General features: G+C 41.6%; 2 long non-coding RNA genes across 3 annotated transcripts; both read left to right on the top strand.

The window, feature by feature from the left end:
- Window positions 1–12,705: 12,705 nt before the first annotated feature.
- LOC133206688 (uncharacterized) lies at window positions 12,706–16,069 on the top strand. Of its 2 annotated transcripts, none has more exons than XR_009723835.1 (2): window positions 12,706–13,330; window positions 15,319–16,069. It is a non-coding gene; the product is annotated as an uncharacterized LOC133206688 (long non-coding RNA). The 2 variants fall into 2 exon arrangements; XR_009723834.1 differs by lacking the exon at window positions 12,706–13,330 and adding an exon at window positions 13,341–14,931.
- Window positions 16,070–18,513: 2,444 nt separating this feature from the next.
- Window positions 18,514–20,087, top strand: LOC133206686 (uncharacterized). Its single transcript, XR_009723833.1, has 2 exons — window positions 18,514–18,909; window positions 19,780–20,087. It is a non-coding gene; the product is annotated as an uncharacterized LOC133206686 (long non-coding RNA).
- Window positions 20,088–20,790: the final 703 nt, after the last annotated feature.

Raw genomic sequence — 20,790 nt, 5'->3', positions numbered from 1 at the left:
GATAAACAAATATATTTAATTTTGAATGTCATACAGCTTAAAGCTGTGACTCTGTCATTACCCAATGAAATCAGATTTGGTTAAAATAGTTCTTGCACTGAAAAAGAAGTCCTAGAAATTAACACAATCAATTCACAGGTTTTAGACCATGCTCACAAGGTAGCTGAATCAGCACAGTTGAGGGAGGTAGCTTCTGGGGTGGGGTGGGAGTGTGAAAGTGTGCCTAGGCATTTGAGAGAGAGTATCAGTCTCTCAAACTGGCTTTGTCACTGAGGGAATCAGCCACAGCTTGACTCACAAGCAGGGATGGCTTCCCTTGGAGGAGAAATCATGGTTCATGCCTACAGCAGCCTACCAAACCTCTTCTGGAAGAAGTCTGTCTTGTAAAGATGGCATAACTGCTCATGTAGCAGCAGAGATCTCCCATGACTCGTCCTGTAGCAACCACAGCTTGTAGCTTGGTGCATTAAAGGAAACTGGAAGCAATTCAGTGTTACCTTATTATAATACACTATAAACTAAACCAGCAGCTAAACAAGTTGCTCAGGCATTCCTGCAAAGAGTTTGGGAGCATCTCAGAGGGGTGGGGGGATAACTGGGAACAGGAATGATGCTGGCCCTCACAAGATAACCTCCCTGCTGATGATGAATCTGAGCCCTCAGAGCTGAGGCAGGAAATCCCTGTCCTAATCTGCAGTCAGAGCTCTTGAATCCTCGGAGAGGATGAGATTCTCTGAGCTGTTCAGAGCCTCCCTTGTGTCACCACAAAACCAAATCAGCTGTTCTGCACATTGCATCCTTATTCCTCTAGTTTTCTGCAGTGTGCCTATGTTCAGCAGCTTCTGCACTACAGGGAAAGGGGAAAACCTGCAAAATGGGGTAGAATCTCAGCTTCCAGAATCTTTCTACAGGCACTGTGGGAGCTGCTCAGTCTGTAGTTTTCCTCAGTTACTAAGGAAATTCTAAGGCAGGGGGAGGGTACTTCTGTGTGTAGCAGTAGTTAGAAGCAATAAAATGAAGATAAATAAGTATTTCACATAGTAAATGAAAGGGAGAAAAGTTTTGCTTCTTTAGTCAGGGGTAAATGAATCTGCAGTACTATTAACTCTTGGTTTAAAGCCTGCAGATGTCTCACACAACTCATGTTCTGTCTTTGCTGCTGGGACTACCTGTTAGCATGAGGTGCTGTATAGGAGTGTGTGCGCTGGGCTGCATTGTTGCTCCTTTCTTCATAGTATTTACAAGGTCAGGCATTTGCACTCAAGATCTCCAAATATCCCCAATTCTGACAAAGACATCTTCTTTTTCTCTTGAAGATGATCCTGCACCTGCCTCCTGTCTGGGCTTCCCAGTGCTTTCCTGACTTCTTGCAGACCCATCTGGAGGGCCTTGGGGGTGCTCCATGTAACCTGTCACCTTGTTTTGCTCTCATCCCTTCTGTTATTTCTCCTTCACTGCATTAATGAACAGACCTCAAAGGCCTGTTATTTCTGCTGTGTTTACTTATTTGCTCTTGTATTTGAAGCTATTCTTAGTCTGTACCATGATCATGTCAGTATTTCTAATTACTTCTGTGACACACCAAGCTTGAATTCCCCTGATCTGTGGGGAAACTTTGCTCCAGTCCACAGTGTATCACTGGACTAGTTTGTTGGTGGACCGAACAGCCACCTGCTTTGCCAAGGTGTGTGAGAACATGTGTTTCTGCTGCAGGTTTACAGATCACTCCTGAGGACCTGGAAGAAGTACCTACTAAATTGCTTGAGTGAGCCAGGCTTAACTTTCTTATAATGCACTGATATAAATGGTATGATATGTTTGAATGGTGTCATAAGTGTGAGAAACAGGTGGTGGCAAGTTTGAGAAATAGTTGGTGGTAAGTTTGAGAAATAGTTGAGTTGTGAATTAAGCTTATGACTCAACCGTTATTGATGTTATCTATCAACTAGAGGATCATGGAAAAATCCAGCTGTACATTTGGTGTGGGCAGTGCTATGTATTGGAAAGCAGTTGCTTTTCACTCACTTGGTAAGACCTTTGCTGGCCTTTGTATCCTACATCAATGAAAATACAGACATTTACAATTGGAGAGAGTAGAGGGAGGAAGAGGAAAGCTACATGGAAAAAATACTTCATATAAGAGTTGTAGAGGATCAGTAGGAAAGAAGGAGAGCAACATCTCTTTAAATGAATGGTTTGAATGATTGCAGATTTTCCTTTACTCCAATTTACTCAAGCTGTGCAAAACAGCTCTAGATAAAGCATATTCTCATTATGTTTTTTGCTGATTAGAGAAAGAAAAAAATTTAGGTGGTTTAGGGTACTGTACTGAGGATATACACAGGTCTTGGGAGATGGTCTTGTTCAGGCTATGAGTTATGATGGAAACATCTGACACTAAACCTGTATCTTCTAAATATACACTCTAAACTCAAACAGTCTGAACAAAAAGAAAATTAGATGGATACTGTCACACATCTCCATTGCTAAAAAGGCTGCTTTTGGATTGGAAATTCCAGGATTTGCATACACAGTCTCAATGGATTCAACAGTAGTCTTCAAGGTGAGACCTCATAGCAGCCTTCCAGTATATGAAGGGGGCCTATAGGGATGCTGGGGATGGACTCTTCATTAGGGACTGTAGTGATAGGACAAGGGTCAATGAGTTAAAACTTAAACAGGGGAAGTTTAGATTGGATATAAGGAGGAAATTCTTTCCTGTTAGGGTGGTGAGGCACTGGAATGGGTTGTCCAGGGAGGTTGTGAATGCTCCATCCCTGGCAGTGTGCAAGGGCGGGTTGGACGAGGCCTTGGGTGATATGGTTTAGAGTGAGGTGTCCCTGCCCAGGGGGGTTGGAACTTGATGATCTTGAGGTCCTTTCCAGCCCTAACTATTCTATGATTCTATGATTCTAAGGTGGCATGAAATCTTTGTTCTATATATAGGCAAAATGTACTTCTACTGCAATATTGATTTCTGTCCTTTTCCATGTAAATTATACTAGTTTAATGTTACATACATATAGAAATAAAATATGCTTGTAAATCTGTCTTTCTACCTACGTTCAGCTAAGAATGATTGTTCTGCAAGCTAACCACCTGTGTTTCCCTTTGTTTAGATTTTAATGTTTCAACCCGGAGAGATAAAATTGAGCATGAATTTAAGAACCTTCTGAACTGGAGCTTTGATTCCTTCCTTTTAGAAACCTATCATTTTTTTATGTGCAGATTTGCTGAGATGTGATCAATTAGGACACAGGCTATGATTCTGAGTTGATTGCATTATAATATTGGAAAATTCAGCAGATTGTTTCAAACTTGGTCTTTGCAGAATGCCCAGATGTACATGTCCACGAAATCACTTGAAATACTTTTTGTTCTGCCATCTTTCAGGGTTGAGCATGACAGCAATTTTCAAGGAAAGGTTGCTTTCAGATTATGCTTCTGTCTGAACAGGAATGGGATGGTAGAACTTCAGAGTTTAGAACACACACTTTAGCTGTATATTTTTAGCAAACTTTTGCTGTAGCAGCACTAAATGCATGCCATTATAAGACTGTTAGGTAGAGAAGTGCAAAATTTAGCCAGGTTTTCCGTGAGTTGTGAGCACTGAGCGGGGCTTGCCAAGGTAATGAGAGCGAATGTTAGGTGAGAGCTGTTGAGACAAACCAAAATATGTTGGCTCCTGTCTGGCTTCATCTCTCAGCTTCATTAGCTAAGCTATATGGGAAAACTCCAGTTGTTTGCAGCCTGATTTGGGAAGGTATTCAAGCACATGAAGAGTCCTGCTGATTTCAGGGTTTGAAGTGAGGTGTGTATTTAACTGCAAGTTTTGGATGAAAAATCCCCTAGTGGTGTATTTCACTGAGCAAAACATAGAAGCCCCTCATTCTTACTGTGATATCGAAAAGAAGGAGCCTATGTGCTGATAGAGCATGGATGGCTGGACATATACTTTGTTTCAGCATACATATTTTATGGGAAGCACCTCACAAAGAAACTGTTTATTTATTCTCAGTGTAAACCCTAAAGTGGAAAAGTGGAAGTCTGCAAATACCTTCTATGATACTTAATAACGGTTGCATGCAACTTTTAGAGTTTCTTAATGAACTTGTTCTCTGCTAACGGAGTCCTTGTGTAACTGCTGGCCATGAGCACCATGTTATAAGAACTGACAAATGAAAGGCCAGATAATACGTTAATTACCTCTGTTGAAATGTGTGGTTGTGACCTTTTTCTGTATGGCACAAACCATTTATTTTTTGTAGTGTCTGAGGTAAGTTACTTAAACGCATTATGAAATCTATGCAGGGCCTATTCCTGGAAGCTTTTGTGGACCAAATATTCTCATTGCTACAGTACAGGTCTACAGCATAATCCTTGACAGGTGTGACTTGGCCTTGGGTTACATCAGCTCTGCCAGCTATCCAAGCCTAATTTGTGCACAGACTGTCAGTGGGACTAATTGAAGGGACACATCTTTATAAAATCAGGCTAAAGAGTTGCTCTGTGGTGTTTGTTTATGAGGGTACAGTTAGGACAAAGTTAGTTAGGTGAATATTTACGTGATACACTTAGGTATCTTCAAAGGGTACTATTAGGCCAAGCTGTTGAAAACAGCATGTGAGGGGAAAAAAAGTCTTGCAGATACTCAAACAATTATTAACGTCCTTGTAACTTGCATTACATATCCACGTGGGCACTGTGAATGAGCCCTCAGCAAGGCAGCCTCTCCCACAGTTCCCTACAGTTCCCTGGGATCTTTAAAAGTATCCTCAAGAGAGCATGTTGGTGTTTGTGGGCTGGAAGAATTGAGTCAGGGATTCAAAAATCACACGCTTGCAGCATGGCAAATGGGTAGGACCTCCAGAAATTACAGTGATGATAGTTTTGCTTCTAAGCCATCCTTGTCTGTTGCTGGTTCTCCAGTCTTTTTATTTTTGTTGCTGTCCCCCTGAAAGCTTTCAGATATCCCTACATCTTTCTTAGGCATTGATACCCCAAATGAAAGTCAGTAACATGCTTCCCAGCTCTTGACAATGGCCTCCCTTTTAGTATCTCAAATCATAGAATCATAGAATAGTTAGGGTTGGAAAGGACCTTAAGATCAAGTTCCAACCCCCCAGAGAATAAGACTGGCTATTTTTTTTTATTTTATCATCACACACTTGATTCATACTTGGCTTGTGAGGGGGTATAACAATGTTTTATGCACAAGTGCTGCCTAATGAGAGGTTCCCCCTTATAGACTGCAATACAGTGCACAGTATATCATAGTACAGTACACAGTCCGTACTAAATTCAGAACAGTAAGCTGAGAATCTCAATAACGTATTAACTCTTTGCAGTCCTGACCTGTATGAGATGACTAAGGCCTCACAACCAGCATTAAGTTTTCTGATTTCATACTTGCATGTAGTGTCAGAAAAATATTAAACTTGTAGAGAAAGTAAAGAGCAAAATATCAAACAGAGCAAGTGAAGCCATCTGAATCCTTCACTCAGAAGTGAAACTGGCAGGGAATTGGAAGAAATAACTGCAAAGCCTCAGAATTTTCTAGAGTGCTGCCTAGAAATGGCAGGGTGAGTGGTCCCTCAGTCTGCCAGAAACAGCGAGTCCCATGGTACTGGTGGTACTGATCAGTAACACTTTCTTGTGGAAATATGAAGTAGACCACAAACTTCTTAACAAAGACATCTAGAAATGTCAAGAATGCTTCAATTGACAACAGAATGTCACTTGGAAAAAAGCACATCTTGACACCAAAGCAGATGGCAGATGAGACAATTGAGCATTATGCCACATAGCTGCACAATAAGTAAGTGAAGTTATATGAATTTGAACAGCTACCAGCCTAGCTAGTGACTTAATAAGTTGTCTTCTAACGTATCAGAAGGTGAAAACAGGATACAGGAAACTCATCTACTAAGAATAGTTGGGGTTGGCAGGACCTAATGAAAAACTGTCCTCTACTGCTTATAAATTCAGAAGTGATACTCAAGCTACCTTTCAAGAAGAAAGCCTAAACTGTTAGAGTTTTAAAAAGGGTGCATGAACAAAATCCTATCTATTCTAACTCTACAAAATGTGCAGCCATTTATATATGGAATATTGCTGCTCATCTCCTCTTATTAAGATCTTCCTTACTCTGTTTTCCTATTCATTATTTCTGGTGGATTTAAAAGGATTTACTTGTTATGCACTTTGGGAATGAAATGGGAACTGGGATCTTGAAACAGGAGTGAAAAATTATGTGTGATGGCCCGATTCTCATTTAGTCAGGCATCCCTTTGCACTTCTCTAACTGTGTAACAGAATTGTGAAGCAAATGTGAATGTAATCTATATAGCCAATGAGATACAAAATAGATTTTGTATCAAAAAGCATCAGGGCTGAAAATGGCTTTACTCCTTAGGACCTGAGCATAGATGAATTAATTTCTTCTCACATATGCACTGTTATAAGGAGCCAGAATTCAACTGGAGGCAGTTAGAATTAGAAATTAGTGTATTTACATACTCAGAAACTTAGTGTGAAAAGAAAATGAGACCCACCTAGTTCTTCATTCATTTCCAGGTTTCTTCCTATTAGTTACCTTTATTTTAGAAAATACTTTGTAAAGCATGATTAGTCTTTATGGTATACTAAAATCTCTCTGATTTTATTAAAAACTACCTTGAGTTTCATTTGCATAATAATTCATTTATTGTGAAGAATTATTGAGAAGTGTTTGACAGTGAAGATCTCTAAATATTTAAAATTCAAGTGCTGCAGAGGGTCTCATCCCATTAGAAAGCAATCAACCATCTTGAGACAGGTTAATAAAAGCATCTTAAACTCATCATCAAAAGGCACTCTTGACTTCCACTGTCAGGCACAGGACTCCTAATGATTCATTGATCACATTTTCTCTGTTCCAGAAAAATATCATGAGCCTAAAGGTTTCAAGATATCCAACATAAGAGATTTTTTCCTGCCTCACAACTACATTTGACAGATGACCTTTAGTCTTTCTTTCACATTAGTGAGATATTTAACAAAGATAATGCAGATACATTTTTCACAATTATCTGATGCACATGCTCACAGAATCCTCTATTTGATACCACACAGTAAACAGATAAAGAGTCTTGCTTCTGCAAATGCCTTCATTATATATAAGTGCCCTGCTTTCTGCTTTCCTCTTCCAGTACCATCACAAGGTTTAAAAGCCTCTGAATGATTCTGTGATTCTATGAATGCATAGTTAACTTGATGCTGTTTCAGAGGGAGATTGGTGCAGGTGTAGGTACACAGGAGGTTTTCAGGAGGGATGTGTAGCCTGTTTACATCCCTTCCATCCAGTGTGCCAACAACTGCACTTGCATTTTCAAAGTACCAAGAGGTCCCATGTACTCAGTGTTTTGGTTTATACCTTTGCTGTTCTGCATTTCAAGGGGCAGACTGTGGCTCGCCTTTCCATCCTGAGCTTACCTGAATTTTCCTGGCATGGGTACAGATAACAGGGGATCTGGAACATTGAGGACATTCGCAGCCAAATGTTCACCCAGGGTCCTGGGCAGATTTGCACAGTCTGTGCAGAAATGCTTGCTGTCTGTGCCAAAGCTAGCAGCTGAAGGTGACTCAAGTGTGCCTGGAAGAGCTGCAATCACACCCCTGGATCATAGAAATATTCCAATTTACAGTGCTTCTTCAGCCCTGGCAAGTGCCTCCTGCCCAAACTTCAGGTCAGAGGTGTTGTGGAGGGCACAAGATTGCACAAAAGTGTTGGAAGACCTGTGTCACCCCAGAGCTCCCCACTGGTATGTCAGCGGTCCTCACTGCACATCCCCACTCTGGTTTGCAGGTAAAACCTGAAGTTATTCCACTGAAGTCAACAAGTTTGAGAAGTGTGGCCTTCTCTGTCTGAAGAATGTTTTCTGCTGGGTAGAAGGGGGCAAGGGAAGTTGTCCTGTGGGGATGAGCCAGCACCCCTGAGCTCTGCAGGTGAGAACTGGAAGGGGAAGTAGGCAGGGAGCATCACAGAACAGCTGGCAGAACACAGTGAGCTCAAGGTCATTTGGCTGTTGGCCCAAATCCTTCCAAAAATACTGAAAGCCAGCAATTAGTCAGGCGGGCAGCCCAGAAAAAAGGAAAGTAGCCGGGCCATGCTATTGTTCAGCAAGGGTCTGCATATTCTGCTAGCACCCTCTGGAAGGCCACCATGAACATAAACTGGGATCATCACTGATCATGGCCTAACTCATCAGTGTGAATTGAAATCAGCATCATTTTACTTGAATACCTGCCTGAAAACATATTCAAAAGTAAATTCTTGAATGGATCAGGAATTCCTGGTAACTTTTCAACTTCTCTTGGGAAGAAGAGGTGGATGACTAAAAATAACAATGCTTTGATGCAAGATGCCTGTTAAAAGCAGCAAGTACAAGCTCTGGACAGAAGCTTTTCCCAGCACTGAGGCTCATACAAGGTTCAATCAATTCTGAGATAGCTGAAACTTTCTTCCCCCTCTATTAATAAACACAAATGTGTGGAAAATTACCCTAATCTTCTTCCAAAGAGGATGTGCCTCCAGAATCACTTCCAGAACCAGGGACCTCAGAATTCTGCTGCCATATTTAGATGCGATAAAAACAGTCCTTGAATTTCTGACCGAAATCCAAATATAGTCTATTTCTTTCTGCCAACTGAAAATGTACCTTTTTATTTCATTCAGTTTTGTTTAAATTGAACTTTGTTCCAAACTTTTCATTCTATAAATGTCTCTTTCACTATAATTATTTAAATAAAGTGGGAAAGTGCCCAATTTAGTGAACTGAATTAGTATGCTGCTTAATGTGCCTGCTACTGTCATTCTATTAGGGCTTGTGCTCTGTTTCTATTAAGGCTTCTCCCTGATTTCAGCAAGATTTACACAGGAGCTGAACCCAGCCTGTGGAGGGCAGTTTACCACAGGCAGTTGTATTTGACAAATTTGAAGTAGACATAATAGCTGTTTCTATGTTATTTATCAAAGTCTTCACAGCGGTAGGAATACAATGATTGCTACTTGTCCAGACATTGGCTTTATGGCTAGAAACTGGCTGTGCATCTCAGTGATACCCTGGGACATCTTAGTCTACCTGTCTTGTGTATTGTGTGCCAGGCCCTGGTTTCCCAAGCATTCAGCTGATCTCCAACTTGGCAGTATGACAGCTTTTGTCTGTGATGGGCACCTCTCTTTGAGAAGTGGGAAACACAGAGCTCAGAGTATTTCAAGAAACAGAAGAGACCATGCAGCAGTCTGGGAGACATTACTGTGGTATTAACCTCAGCTAACTAGGTGTCTGCACTATAGGTGTCCACACAGAGCTGGTTGTTTAGGCTCCTTTTAGAGTCAGTGGAGAGAAACAAGAAACACTGAGATACTCTGGATATCTCCTTTGAGACAAGGCAAAGCTTCCCCTAGAAGTGCCTGTTTCTCTTAAGTAAACTTAGTGGCAATTTGAGTAACTCAAGTATAGCCCTTATTATGTAGGTGTCACGGGTAGGTGAGAGGATCCTCTCTTTCTTGTGTGGGACCTTGACAGGTAGAGACCATTCCAGGTATTACATGTATATTCCTTATCCAGAATCTTTTTTCCTTCTTGTTTCCTTCTTTTTATCTCCTCTGAAGAGTAATTTTTTTTGTCCTCCTCCACTCACCTTTCCTGTTTCTTTTCTTCCGTTGCTTACCTTTTCATTCATAGTCTATTTTTCTTCTGCACTTGGGTGCTTTGAGATGATGATGAAGCTATAGAAATGGGTGTGGTAATCAAAATTAAGGAATTCCTTGAAAATCTTTACTCATTTCTTGAGGGCTAAAGGTGGAAAGCAGGCCAGTCAACTGGCCAGACTCATTTGACTGCCCTTGCTAAACGCTCTCTTCTTGCTCCAACTGTCTCACCTACTTTCAGTTCCTTGACCTGAGATACCAGATGCAGCTGGTCATCCAACCTGTAATGTCGAGAAGTGGCTGTGCACAGCAGTGAGACTGGTGTTATCCAGTGGATCTTGTGCTCACAGAGCCTACTCCAGGCAATCCTCTGTGCTCCTTGGAGCCTCTCATCCAGTGCCAGGAGTCTCATGCGCTGGGACATTCATGGTGCAGTGATAATACAGATAAGTGCTTTAGGGGCTGTGTGTTGCCAGAAGAGGGTTGTGGTGCCATTTTCTTCCCCTGCCTCCGTGGCTGTGGAACCCTGCCACTCCCATGTGCCACTGGCACTTGCCTGACCTCAGGTGAGTCAGCTGAGGGATGGACCGGCAGAAAATCGCACTAGAAATGAACAAGTTTTCTTGTGAGGGAAAGAAGAAAGGTGGCAGTTTCTGTTCTTTGTTCTCTTTGAAACTGCAGGCTTTTAGGTACAGCAGCCTGTGCTCTGAGTACAGTATACAAGCAGTAGATAACGTCTTTAAAACGTCTGTGAAGAGGTAGTACACAACGATCCAGTCCAGCTCCCTCAGAAATTTCCTGTTGGCTTCAGTAGCTCAGGATTTAAAGCTGTTTACTTGCTGCTGTGTTTCTATAGTGCTGTCAATATTCTCTTGCTTATTCTGCATGGTCAAAGACAAAGATACTGTAAATATTTCAGTATAACATTAAAACCAGGGTGCTCCTTGCACTAGAAAGCACTTATACAGCTATGCTTTATGTATTTCTATTACACCAGGCTGCACCCTGCTCCCCGCGCACGCTACCAAAATTCAGGAGTGATTCCCAAAACACCTGTAGGTCAGCTCTGTGGATCCATCCATCAAAGGAATGGGGAGGGAGTAAAAGTCTCCAATATCTTTTGCTTTGTACTCCTGCAGACTTTGAGGGAGAAACTCAGTATGGCCTCCCTGAGGGCTTTGGGTGTCCTGACCTGCATGAAGGGGAAGCCAGATTGTGTCACTGTCCTTGTAGCTGTAGCCAGGTCCTGTTAGGCGAGAAGGGGTGACTAGTTTAAGGTATTTGGCCAAAGCCCCTTCACTTGTCCCCAGTAGACCTGATCCTGCCTGACAGCTGAGGCACAGCATTCCCAGCTCACTGTTGCAGTTGCTTCTCATTAGAGAATTCACTGGATTACTTGTTGGAAATGAGCTAGGAGTGTAATCCCAGTGAATTTGTTCAGAAATGCAAATCAATATTCACAGCAGGTTTGTTGTTTCTTTGGGGGGGGGGGTAGTAACATTTGTTCAACTGTATTCCTTACACTTGAGCTATAAAAAGAAGCAAATTAAGGCTCAACATGAAGCTACATAACATAAAATCGAAAAGTGACAGCAGAAATGTTTCGGTATCCACCCACCACTGTCACAAAAGAATGAAGAATAGTGTCTTGCTTGTTCCAGAAAGACTATCATAGTGATACAGCTTAGCAAGCCATAAAGTCCAGTCCTCCTTACAGCCCTTTACAGTTTTGCAAGTTCTTGTGCTTATGTGCAGCTGTGAGCCAGTCTGCCAGTGATTCACGTGATGCTGGAGCTGGGCATGCAGGGGTGGACAGCATCCTCCACCTGGACAGTCTGTCCTGGACTCAGTTCCATTTCTGGAGTATCTGGGATTTTTCATTCCTTACTATTATAAAATCAATTTCCATATGATCAATATATTTTGTCAATCAGTTATTTTTCCTAGCTCTAACCATGTGATACCTCTCAGAAGAGAGGTATCTTATTTCATTTCATGAAACTGAAATGTCAATCCCGTTAATTTTTACGAGTTAGTCTTGTTTCATTAGCACAGGGATATGACCTATCCCAAAGTCTTTGAAAGTAAGTTGATTATTCACGCACACAGTGCCATTTGTCTTCATTTCCTGTACCAAAACCAGAGGACAACATTACTGTGTATCAATTCCTGCCTTGTATTGCTCTCTGCCTCTGAGGTGGGTTTCAAGTCAATATTTTAACTCTGTTCTAATTTAGAAATGGTCCCAGGAGTAGTTATAGATGCTATATGACACATTCAATCCACCCTTGCTATTCCTTAAGGGTCAACCTAGTGGACACTGAAGGCACCTGGAAGTCACTGCAGTTTGCTTTGCATCAGGTTAAGACCTTGGCTGCACCTGAACTGCTGCAGCTATAGCTTGCTTGGGTTCCTCCCAATACAGAAAGACCTTTAGAAGCTGTATGGAAAAACATAAATGAATCAAAGATTGTCTTCTGTAGGAGCAGATGTTTTTGTAGTGATGAACCAAATGGTGAGAATTTGCACCCAAGCAGAGATTGCTTGTCTGGAAATGCCTGTTAGAGATTTGGTCTAGTCAGGAGCAACCTGAAATGTGTAGTGCTGCTTTGCTTGCACAACTGCTTGTTCAAACACATCTCAGGCTGCTGATAAAGTTCTGCAGTTTCTTGCCACACTGACCAAAAAAGTAGAGCTGAGTTGGAGTTCTTCTAAATTAATAACTTGCTAAAACAAAAGTTAATGAAGTTCATAACAATTGAATCTCTCATTTTTTGAGTAAACCTACTTTCATATTTGGGATATCCTGGCTTGAGAGCCTCTTCTGTCAGAAAACAAAAGATCTATATACACATATAATTTTTTTCATAATATTAAAATAAATTAGACATTTTTTATTATTATTATAATTTTGCATTAGATAACTTTTTCTTTTTTTTCACAGTCATGAGGAAAAGCATCCTGGGATGGAATTCTAGGAAAAGTCAAAAGCTGGTAAGTCAAATGCTCTGTTACTGCACCAAACAGAGGGGAAGTAGCAGAAGGAGAAGCCTCTGATGGTGCCATTCACTAAAAGAAAAGTAACTCAAAACCTCACAACATAGTAAATTAACTGTTAGGTACATCTGACTTGCTGATTGTATCTGTACTGTGGTCTGGGCCAAAAAAAACCCACTACACCATGTTTGTCCTCCTGTGATTACTTCTGAAGCACTTCAGTACTGTCACATCCCCCTGGCTTTGCTGTTTTCATTACTCCTGACAGAACGTTTGGGTAAATGCAAGAAGAGAGAGGGATAGCATAGCAGTTTGACAGCTCTAATTATGAATATTTAAGAGCTGCTTAAATGCGCTCTCTTTTATCACCTAATTTCCTATCAATGACAGCACTGGAAGCACTTGTCTCATTTTTCAAATCAAAGCTTCCTCAAGCAAAATGCTTGGCGACTGAATAGCTTATGCATTCTATTAATCACAGAGGGTGGGAAAAGATCCATCAAGTGCTTCAGATACTTTGAGAGTGCTCCATCCTTGTAGAGCTTTCACTTCCCATTTCTCACAGATGAGTGCATTTGCCTCCTGTGAATGATCTTTGTTATTCTTCCAGAATGGTTTCAGATCTATCTTCCTTCAACAGTACGTCAAATGATGCCTGAATATTTATAAAAAGAGTAAATTCTAATTGGGGTTAGTCATGGATAAGAGGAAAGAGTAGTCATATGTTGTTTTGTTAAAGGAGGATAGCTCTCATTCTGCCTTGAGCGGGTCAAGTTTTATTGAGGAAGTGTTACAGTTTATGTGGAAAAGAGTAACTGCTCCAACTTTGAAATTAACTTTCTTGTTTTGAGCCAGAAACAATATTGTTGCCTGATGTTTATTCTGTGATTACTGTTACTTTCTGTACTTAAGATTGACTTAAGGCCATGACAGCAAAATGATCCCAATTAATTTTATTGGAGTTTTGTTCTTTATGCATATACTGAAGTGTCATCTTCTTGCTAGATAACATTAACCAGACTCTTCCCAACAATTCAATTTAAATTATGCAGGATGAGATTAACTGCTGAAGCTGGAGAAGGGGAATATCTTCAGAGATGTGCACACCACGCCTGGTAATAGCTAGGCATGGCCCTCCACCTCCTGGGGGACTTATGACGGCTGAACAGTATGATAACTTCCCCAACTTTATGAAGGAGTCTGTGACTTCAGCACTTGTTCCCTCCTGTTTTGTCATTACAACTTGTGAATTTACATTCCATATGTTACTGAAAGATGACATGAAATGAAACCAGTCAGTACTTCACTGAGCAACATCTTGTGGTATTTCTGCTATTACTAGAGGGGAATATCATTCCTCCTGGTTTCATCAAAATTAGGAAGTTTGATGGTACAGCAAGGAGATCTCCAGACTGGAGATGTGTGGGATTCAGCAGAGTGATGTGTTTCTTTGTTAGAAAAGAGCTGGGGAGAGGAAGGTTTAGATAGGGAAGCAGAGTGAAAAAAGTAGCTGAAAAGAAATGGTTTGGAAAATGAAGATCGAGTTCAAAACCCCTTCATGTACATAGACATGGCTGGATAAAAATGTCCGTGAGCTCAGAACTGCCTAGTCCCACAACTCCCACTGAAATGAGTAAGATCTGCATCCAGTCACCTAAGAGTGAACCTCTTACCAAAGACACCCACAGCTGAAAATGTTGGAGTTTTGTTTTCAGAAAGTGTTGTTTTACATCCCATATTTAGTCTGCATCTTCATGGGTCTAAACTTAGAAATATTTTGGTCCAGCTGCTGAGCTAGAGGGAGCTACCGAAAAATAAAGCTACAAACCTTTTAAATAGAGTTCTGCTATTGTTTCAAACACTTACACCATTGATTATACTTCTAGTTTTCCAGAAAAATCACATTTTGCCCTCTGAATGATTGTTTTAATTTGCTTCTGACACGCAGTCAGTTTTCATAACCCAACAATTTGTTTCTCACCATTTCTTACTGTGTAAGGGAGAATCTGTGTACCATTTTATACTCACATTGCTGTGTGCATTGTTGTTAATACATTCCTTCAGACTGTCTTTAAAAGCACCTTGAAACAGAGCTACAGCTTTAATTATGTAAGGCTTTTGTTGGTTTTGTTGAGGAAAGGAAGACCAGCTAACAAAGAAAAACAGGATACCCTTTGTTGGAAGGACAAACTCTGTCCTGAAACAACTCCTGGGATTGTGGATTTCCCACTGAGTGACAGGTGAGACTAGAAAGAGGGCAGGTTGCCGCCAAATGCTGAATTTGGCCTCAAAGAGAGGAGACAATCCTAACTGCACTTTATGGATTGACAGAAATTAATAGACACCCTGTGCATTTGGCTGTGAGGGAGAGTATGAGGCTGCTTTCATTTTTCAGTCAAAATTATTAGATTTTGTTAATTGAAATGATTAGGACCCAAGGCATATTCACTGTGCTGTTCAACCCAGTGTAAATGAGCTCACCAAATCATGTGCTCTGCATAGAGTTTAAAGTGGGTCAGAAATAAATGGAATCATTGACCTTTTCCAGTAGATTTCCCTGGGGCAAAGCAGAATGTGCCATGTGCCGAGTAATCTATTTACTTTTTACAAGGTTCTCTTTCCTGCAGAGGTTTTCAGCAGTCTCCAAACTTTGGTGCCTGAATCCTTTGGTGCTCATGAGGCAGCCTTGAAGCACTTGGAATACCCTACTGACACAACGCAACTGGCGCTCCTCCAGACCCAGTGAGTGAAATAAGCACAGGCTCACAGAACAGCTGAGGTTGGAAGGGATATCTGTACGTCATCTAGTCCGACCCCCAGCTCAAGAAGGTCCACCCTAGACCACATTACCCAGGACCATATCCAGCTGGCTTTTTAATATCTTCAAGGATGGAGACTCCACAACCTTGCTGGGCAACCTGTGCCAGTGCTTGGTCATCCTCACAGTGAAAAAGTGTTTCCTGATGTTCAGAGGGAACCCCCTCCCGTTTCAGTTTATGCCCATTACCTCTGGTCCTGGCACTGGCACCACTGAAAAGAGCCTGGCTCCGTCCTCATTCTGTCCTCCACCTTTACATCAATCCATGCCAAAAGACTGAGTTGCTGTATTAATCACCTTAACAAACTTCCAGGCTTGATTAGTGGGGTTGTGTGATGCAGGGAGCAGGAAGAAATATTTCAATAGGCTTTTGATGAGTTGATGTATAAAGAAGCAAATGAATTATGTAATTTTTACGCATTTTTCACTGGAATCCATAGTTACTTGGGGTGTAAGAACAAGAACAAAGAACTTTGATACCACAATCCTCTGTGCCAATTAATGTTTGTGGTTTATATCAGGCAGCCATTTGATGAAATAAATAATAGCTGATGCAGAAACTGAAGTGCTGATTTCTCCTCTCTCAGATGAGTGCTCTACACATCTGATTAGATGCTCTCATATATTCTTTCTGTCTACGGTTTCTTCTCTCTGCCTTCAGAGAGGGCTCTGGAGGAGTGGTATGTAAGGCTTAGAGCAGGTCACTGAGCCCAGGTCTCCAACCTGTTGACTGTTGCTTTGACTAAATTATTGGATTAAAATGAGAAAATTGGTCCTTTTTGCTGCTTTTCTGTGGGCCCTTATGTATTAGAGCACACACAGCTTTGCTCCTTCAAACATTCAAGTGCTGCAGATAAAACAGCTTCTACAAAGATCCTGAGTGGGTACAGACAGAAACTGAGGAGCTAGGAGTTGGTGTTGCCAGGGCTGAGAAGACACAGGTGCAGAGCTTTACACTGTAGGTGTACTTGCAGTGTAGCTGTCCTCAGTGAGTCCTTGCACTAGGAACTTGTACTAGGCTGTGGACTTTAATCAGTGTCCCTTTGCATAGCCACATACCTAAACACAAAGGGTGGGGGATATCTCATTAAACTTTAGCTGGTTGTTAGATAGCTATCCTCTCTCATCAATCATCTAGGTTCCTCTATACAGAGGGAGGAACACACATTTAAAAGAGAGATTTCTCCAACTTACCTAAATGAGCTGAACTGCCTCTGGAGCTGCTTCTCTCTCAGCACTGCTAAGGAAGGGAACCCTGGCAGTTGGCTCAGACAGGACCCCTGGAGTGGGATTTAGCTGGAGATTACAACTAGGTGTCTACAAGTAGGACTGTCCGTGGTGTGGAATGGTGTCTGAATTCCCGTATACAGTCACTGAAATTCTTTAGATAATCTAATGCACTTACTCAGGGCTGGCAGATAGGCCATAGGAGATATCAGCCCTTCTGAAGCAGCAGAGAGATGTCAGGAGGGGTACACTGGGACATCCCAAAAGCACAAAATATCTATTTGACAGAGAAATCAATTATTCAGTGCAGATAATGAGCTTGCTTCCAGGGACCTGTGCAAGTCCCTCTGACTCAGTGGGGTGCAGCTCTTCCATCACTTGGGAGCTCTTTTGCTTTGTCTCTAACAGAGCTCCAGTGCAGGGGTGCCTCTGCATCACCACGCAGCTCCCTGAGCCTGATCTTGGCTTCTTGATTTGGCTTTCTGGCCTCAGGTCTGCCTTGCCACTACAGACTCTTGGGGCTTTCAGCTAATTCTGCTCAGCTCTGCTCACACAGATGCTCCAGGACTGTCCAGTGTCAGTGAGGACACAACTTTGCCTGCCTTGCTGCCACCCTCAGCTTTTAGCTCCTCTTCCAAAGCAGAACCGCTCCTGCTGCTCCCTGAAGCTCAAGGTAGTGATTTAGCCCACTAAAAAGTAAACAGCTTCTGTCTGGGCAGCTCTTTATGTCCCCTGACTGTATTGACTAGAGCTCCACTGACAATGATGGGAGCTTAGACACGTCTCCCATGGCAACATCTGTCATAGCTAAATTTAGATGCTTAAACTGAAGAGGAATTTCAGTTTTATGACATAGACAGTCAAGGCTCAGTTCAGTTTCCCTGGAATAGGCATTCAGACATGGCCCAGCCCATGGCAAGGCTGCAGGTGTACTGCAGGAGTAGTGGGAAATCTGTGCCTTACTGGAGCAGTGCTGGAGGCCAGGTGGCAGAGCCTAAGGGACCTTGTATGGCACTGCCTAAGGGATCTTGTGTGGCACCAGGCACTCATGTTCAGGCAGCTGGATTCTACTCTTAAGATCAGTTGAGGTGAATATCCCACAAGGGGCCTGAGACTTTTGCCTTGAACCTGTATGTTTTTCTATGCAATCTGAACATAAAATGCCATTGTACACCCTGACTGTGTACAGGCTGGCTGTGTGGGGCCAGACAGGGGTGCACCAGCCAGGAACCCACCGCCCCAGTAGAGGATCCTCAACTCATGGACAGGTTGAGGCTGGGATGGGATGTCAGTCCATGGGAGGGGATCAGGATCAGGAGCAATGAGGGGAACAGAGGTGAGACACAGACCATGATGGCCAGGTTTGGTTCCAGCCATGTCATCCTATGGGCACAGGGATGGGGGATGCCCTCATCTGTGCCAGCACTGCACTGCTCTGAGCCTGATGTCCAGTTCCTGGAGTAGGGGATGCATATGGGGCCCTGCTACTGTCACTGCGGCTCCCTGTAGCTCTGCAACTCTTTCTGCAAACACCAGTGTGTGCCCCTTGCCCCCTTTGAAATATCTGAGAAGCAAATACCTGCCTCAAAAATGCACCTGCTAGTCCTTTTGAATTCAATAAAGAGCAGAGCAGATTCGTAGAATGTGCTTTCTCAAATGATGAACTTACTTCAGGTACACTCCTTGTTATTGACATAAGTGACAGTAAGTTATAAGGACATGGAATTATTTTATACCTTCTGTGTTTGTAAAGCAGTGCTAAAAATCTTAATTCTGGTTTTATATGCAGAAGGAGTGTAAACCCCACCATCAGACTGAAGAACTTTTGTTGCATGTTTCTGCATCATTACTGAGGTTTTGCAACAGTTTTCTGTATGAAGACGTTCCTAAAATAACTGTATGGTTCCTGCATCTTGTCCATAGCTGTATCAGGAGAGGCGTAGGAGGTGTCAACAAAACCACTAGGTGAATTTGAATATCTAATTGGTGTAGTGGGAGCTTTGTTAATTATTTGCAAGAATGTAACTATTCTAAAATGTGTTTAAGATACAGCTTCCATGTTTAATTCTTGTTGTGATCTTCTGTTGCAGACAAAATGATGGCACTGAGGAAATTACCAGGCCACCCACCAAAGGCACTTGCTCTCCCATGAGTGGATCATTTTCTCATTCTTGTATATAAAACAAAATGTTGCTTTTACTTTTATATTGAAACATTCCTCTGCCTCAGGATCCTGCTGTCCTTCTTCTTCTTGGAAAAGGAAACAAAAGAATTCTTCAATATAATTAAACAAATAAGACAAATGAATCAAAATATTGGGGTATTTGGGGAGGAGATCATTTCAGTATTTCATGTAGGTGTATAAACCTTAAGCTGTATTTGTCTTTCAATTTTCCTTCAAGATATAGGTTCTAAAAGGTAACTTGACCTTTAGCTCTTCTTCAGACTCGGGCAGTTATGGTAACAGCCAACGTTTTGTAAGAAACACAAGTTCATTTTTGTGGTTTTAGGTCAGCAAAAAAGTGATAAAAAATTTCATTGTTAACTTTTCATTTCCCAATGAATGGATTTTTGAGAAATGATTCAACTATACTAGGATTTTTCCTGTGTTTTTAATAGTTTTAACAGAATTTTCCATAATGAAGATATTGCAATATCTTTTGAACTTACTTGACTCTAACTGCACCAGAACTGGTGTGCAGTGATCTATATTAGTGTTTTCTGGAAGAGACCATTTTTGATCCTCTTGTTTGTTTGTTTTTCATAACTGCTTGGTTAAGTGGGACTTTTCCATGTTGGTATTTTCTGCAGTTTGGGTCTGAGGCTTCATTTAGGCTTCATTTAGCTTCAGCTTTTGGGATGATGGCCATGTGAGGGAAGTAAATAGGCTGAAGAGAAATGTAACTGTGCACAGAGCAGGGTTCATATTTAAATATGACATTTCTCTTGCTGTAGTAAAAAATATTACATGGAGTTAAAGCTGTTTGATAGGAGTGAGCCTCCTGCATCACCTAATTAGTCTCTATAATCTCCTGCTCTTTAGATGCTGACTCTGTCATGGCTTATGCTTGTAGTTGTTGCAAGACCAGATGAAAAATTGAAGAATGGAAGGAATGCACAAAGAAACACTGCACTCTTCCCCTAGAGAGTATATATCATAGAAGCAGCTTTTGATTGTATTGTCCCATTGCTCATGTTGAGACCAATATCTAAAAATAGAAATCTCATTAATAAAGATAAATAAGTGGCATGTTTAACACAATCAAATTAAATGTATAAGTCTCAAGCAAAGATCCTCTTAACAGTGTTAATTCATTAAACTACAGGTGGTCTCACCATGAGGGCATTATATCATAGTGTCACTCATTAATAATCTTTTCCTGTCACTTCTGAATTAAATAATTTATAGAGATCCTGTGCATTTCCTCTGCCGATTAACCAACTTACTGCAGGAGGTACAAGTCATGAATATTATCAAGCCTGAAGTGATTTCTGATTTACCTGAGTTGCATCCTCTTCTTTCTTTTCATGTGTCCTATTGCCTTGCCAATAAACTACAGCTGGTAATAGGCTTAATAATACATACTTAGGTTTAGACCACACAGACATTTTCATTTTAAAATATAAAAGTTTTCAGAATAAGCTCTTTCTTCATGTAGCTGCCAAATTCCACGAGTAGGATATCAGGCAGGTATAAACCTAAGAAACTGCTATTTAAGCCAGTAGATCAATGACAGCTTATTCCTGCTGAGTGGCTGTGCTCAGCTTACAGCTGCAGGCACAACCACAGCATGAGAGCAGGAAGTGAGGTGTTGATGGGGCAATTTTTTATTTGAAAGATCAACTGTGTTTGTAACAGCCCTAAAATCACACCCTGCTCAAGCTGATGGATGTAAAACAGTTTGGAGTTCTAGGGTGAAGTCAATGGCAAAACTTCTGTAGGTTTCACCCATGACCTATTCACTGAATTGTGGTTTGGATGCTGCCAGCCATTGTTCTGCTTCTCTTCTCCCAGCTCTTTGCTCCATTCCCACTTCCATGAGCAGCTGGCTCC

Source organism: Neopsephotus bourkii, unplaced genomic scaffold, assembly GCF_033783945.1.
Source record: "Neopsephotus bourkii isolate Nb327-2 ecotype Australia unplaced genomic scaffold, CSIRO-AGI_Nbou_v1 NB_1820, whole genome shotgun sequence".
NCBI classification, from domain to species: domain Eukaryota; kingdom Metazoa; phylum Chordata; class Aves; order Psittaciformes; family Psittacidae; genus Neopsephotus; species Neopsephotus bourkii.
Note: the sequence above shows the minus strand (reverse complement) of the source record. Positions and strands in the feature narration are given on the sequence as shown.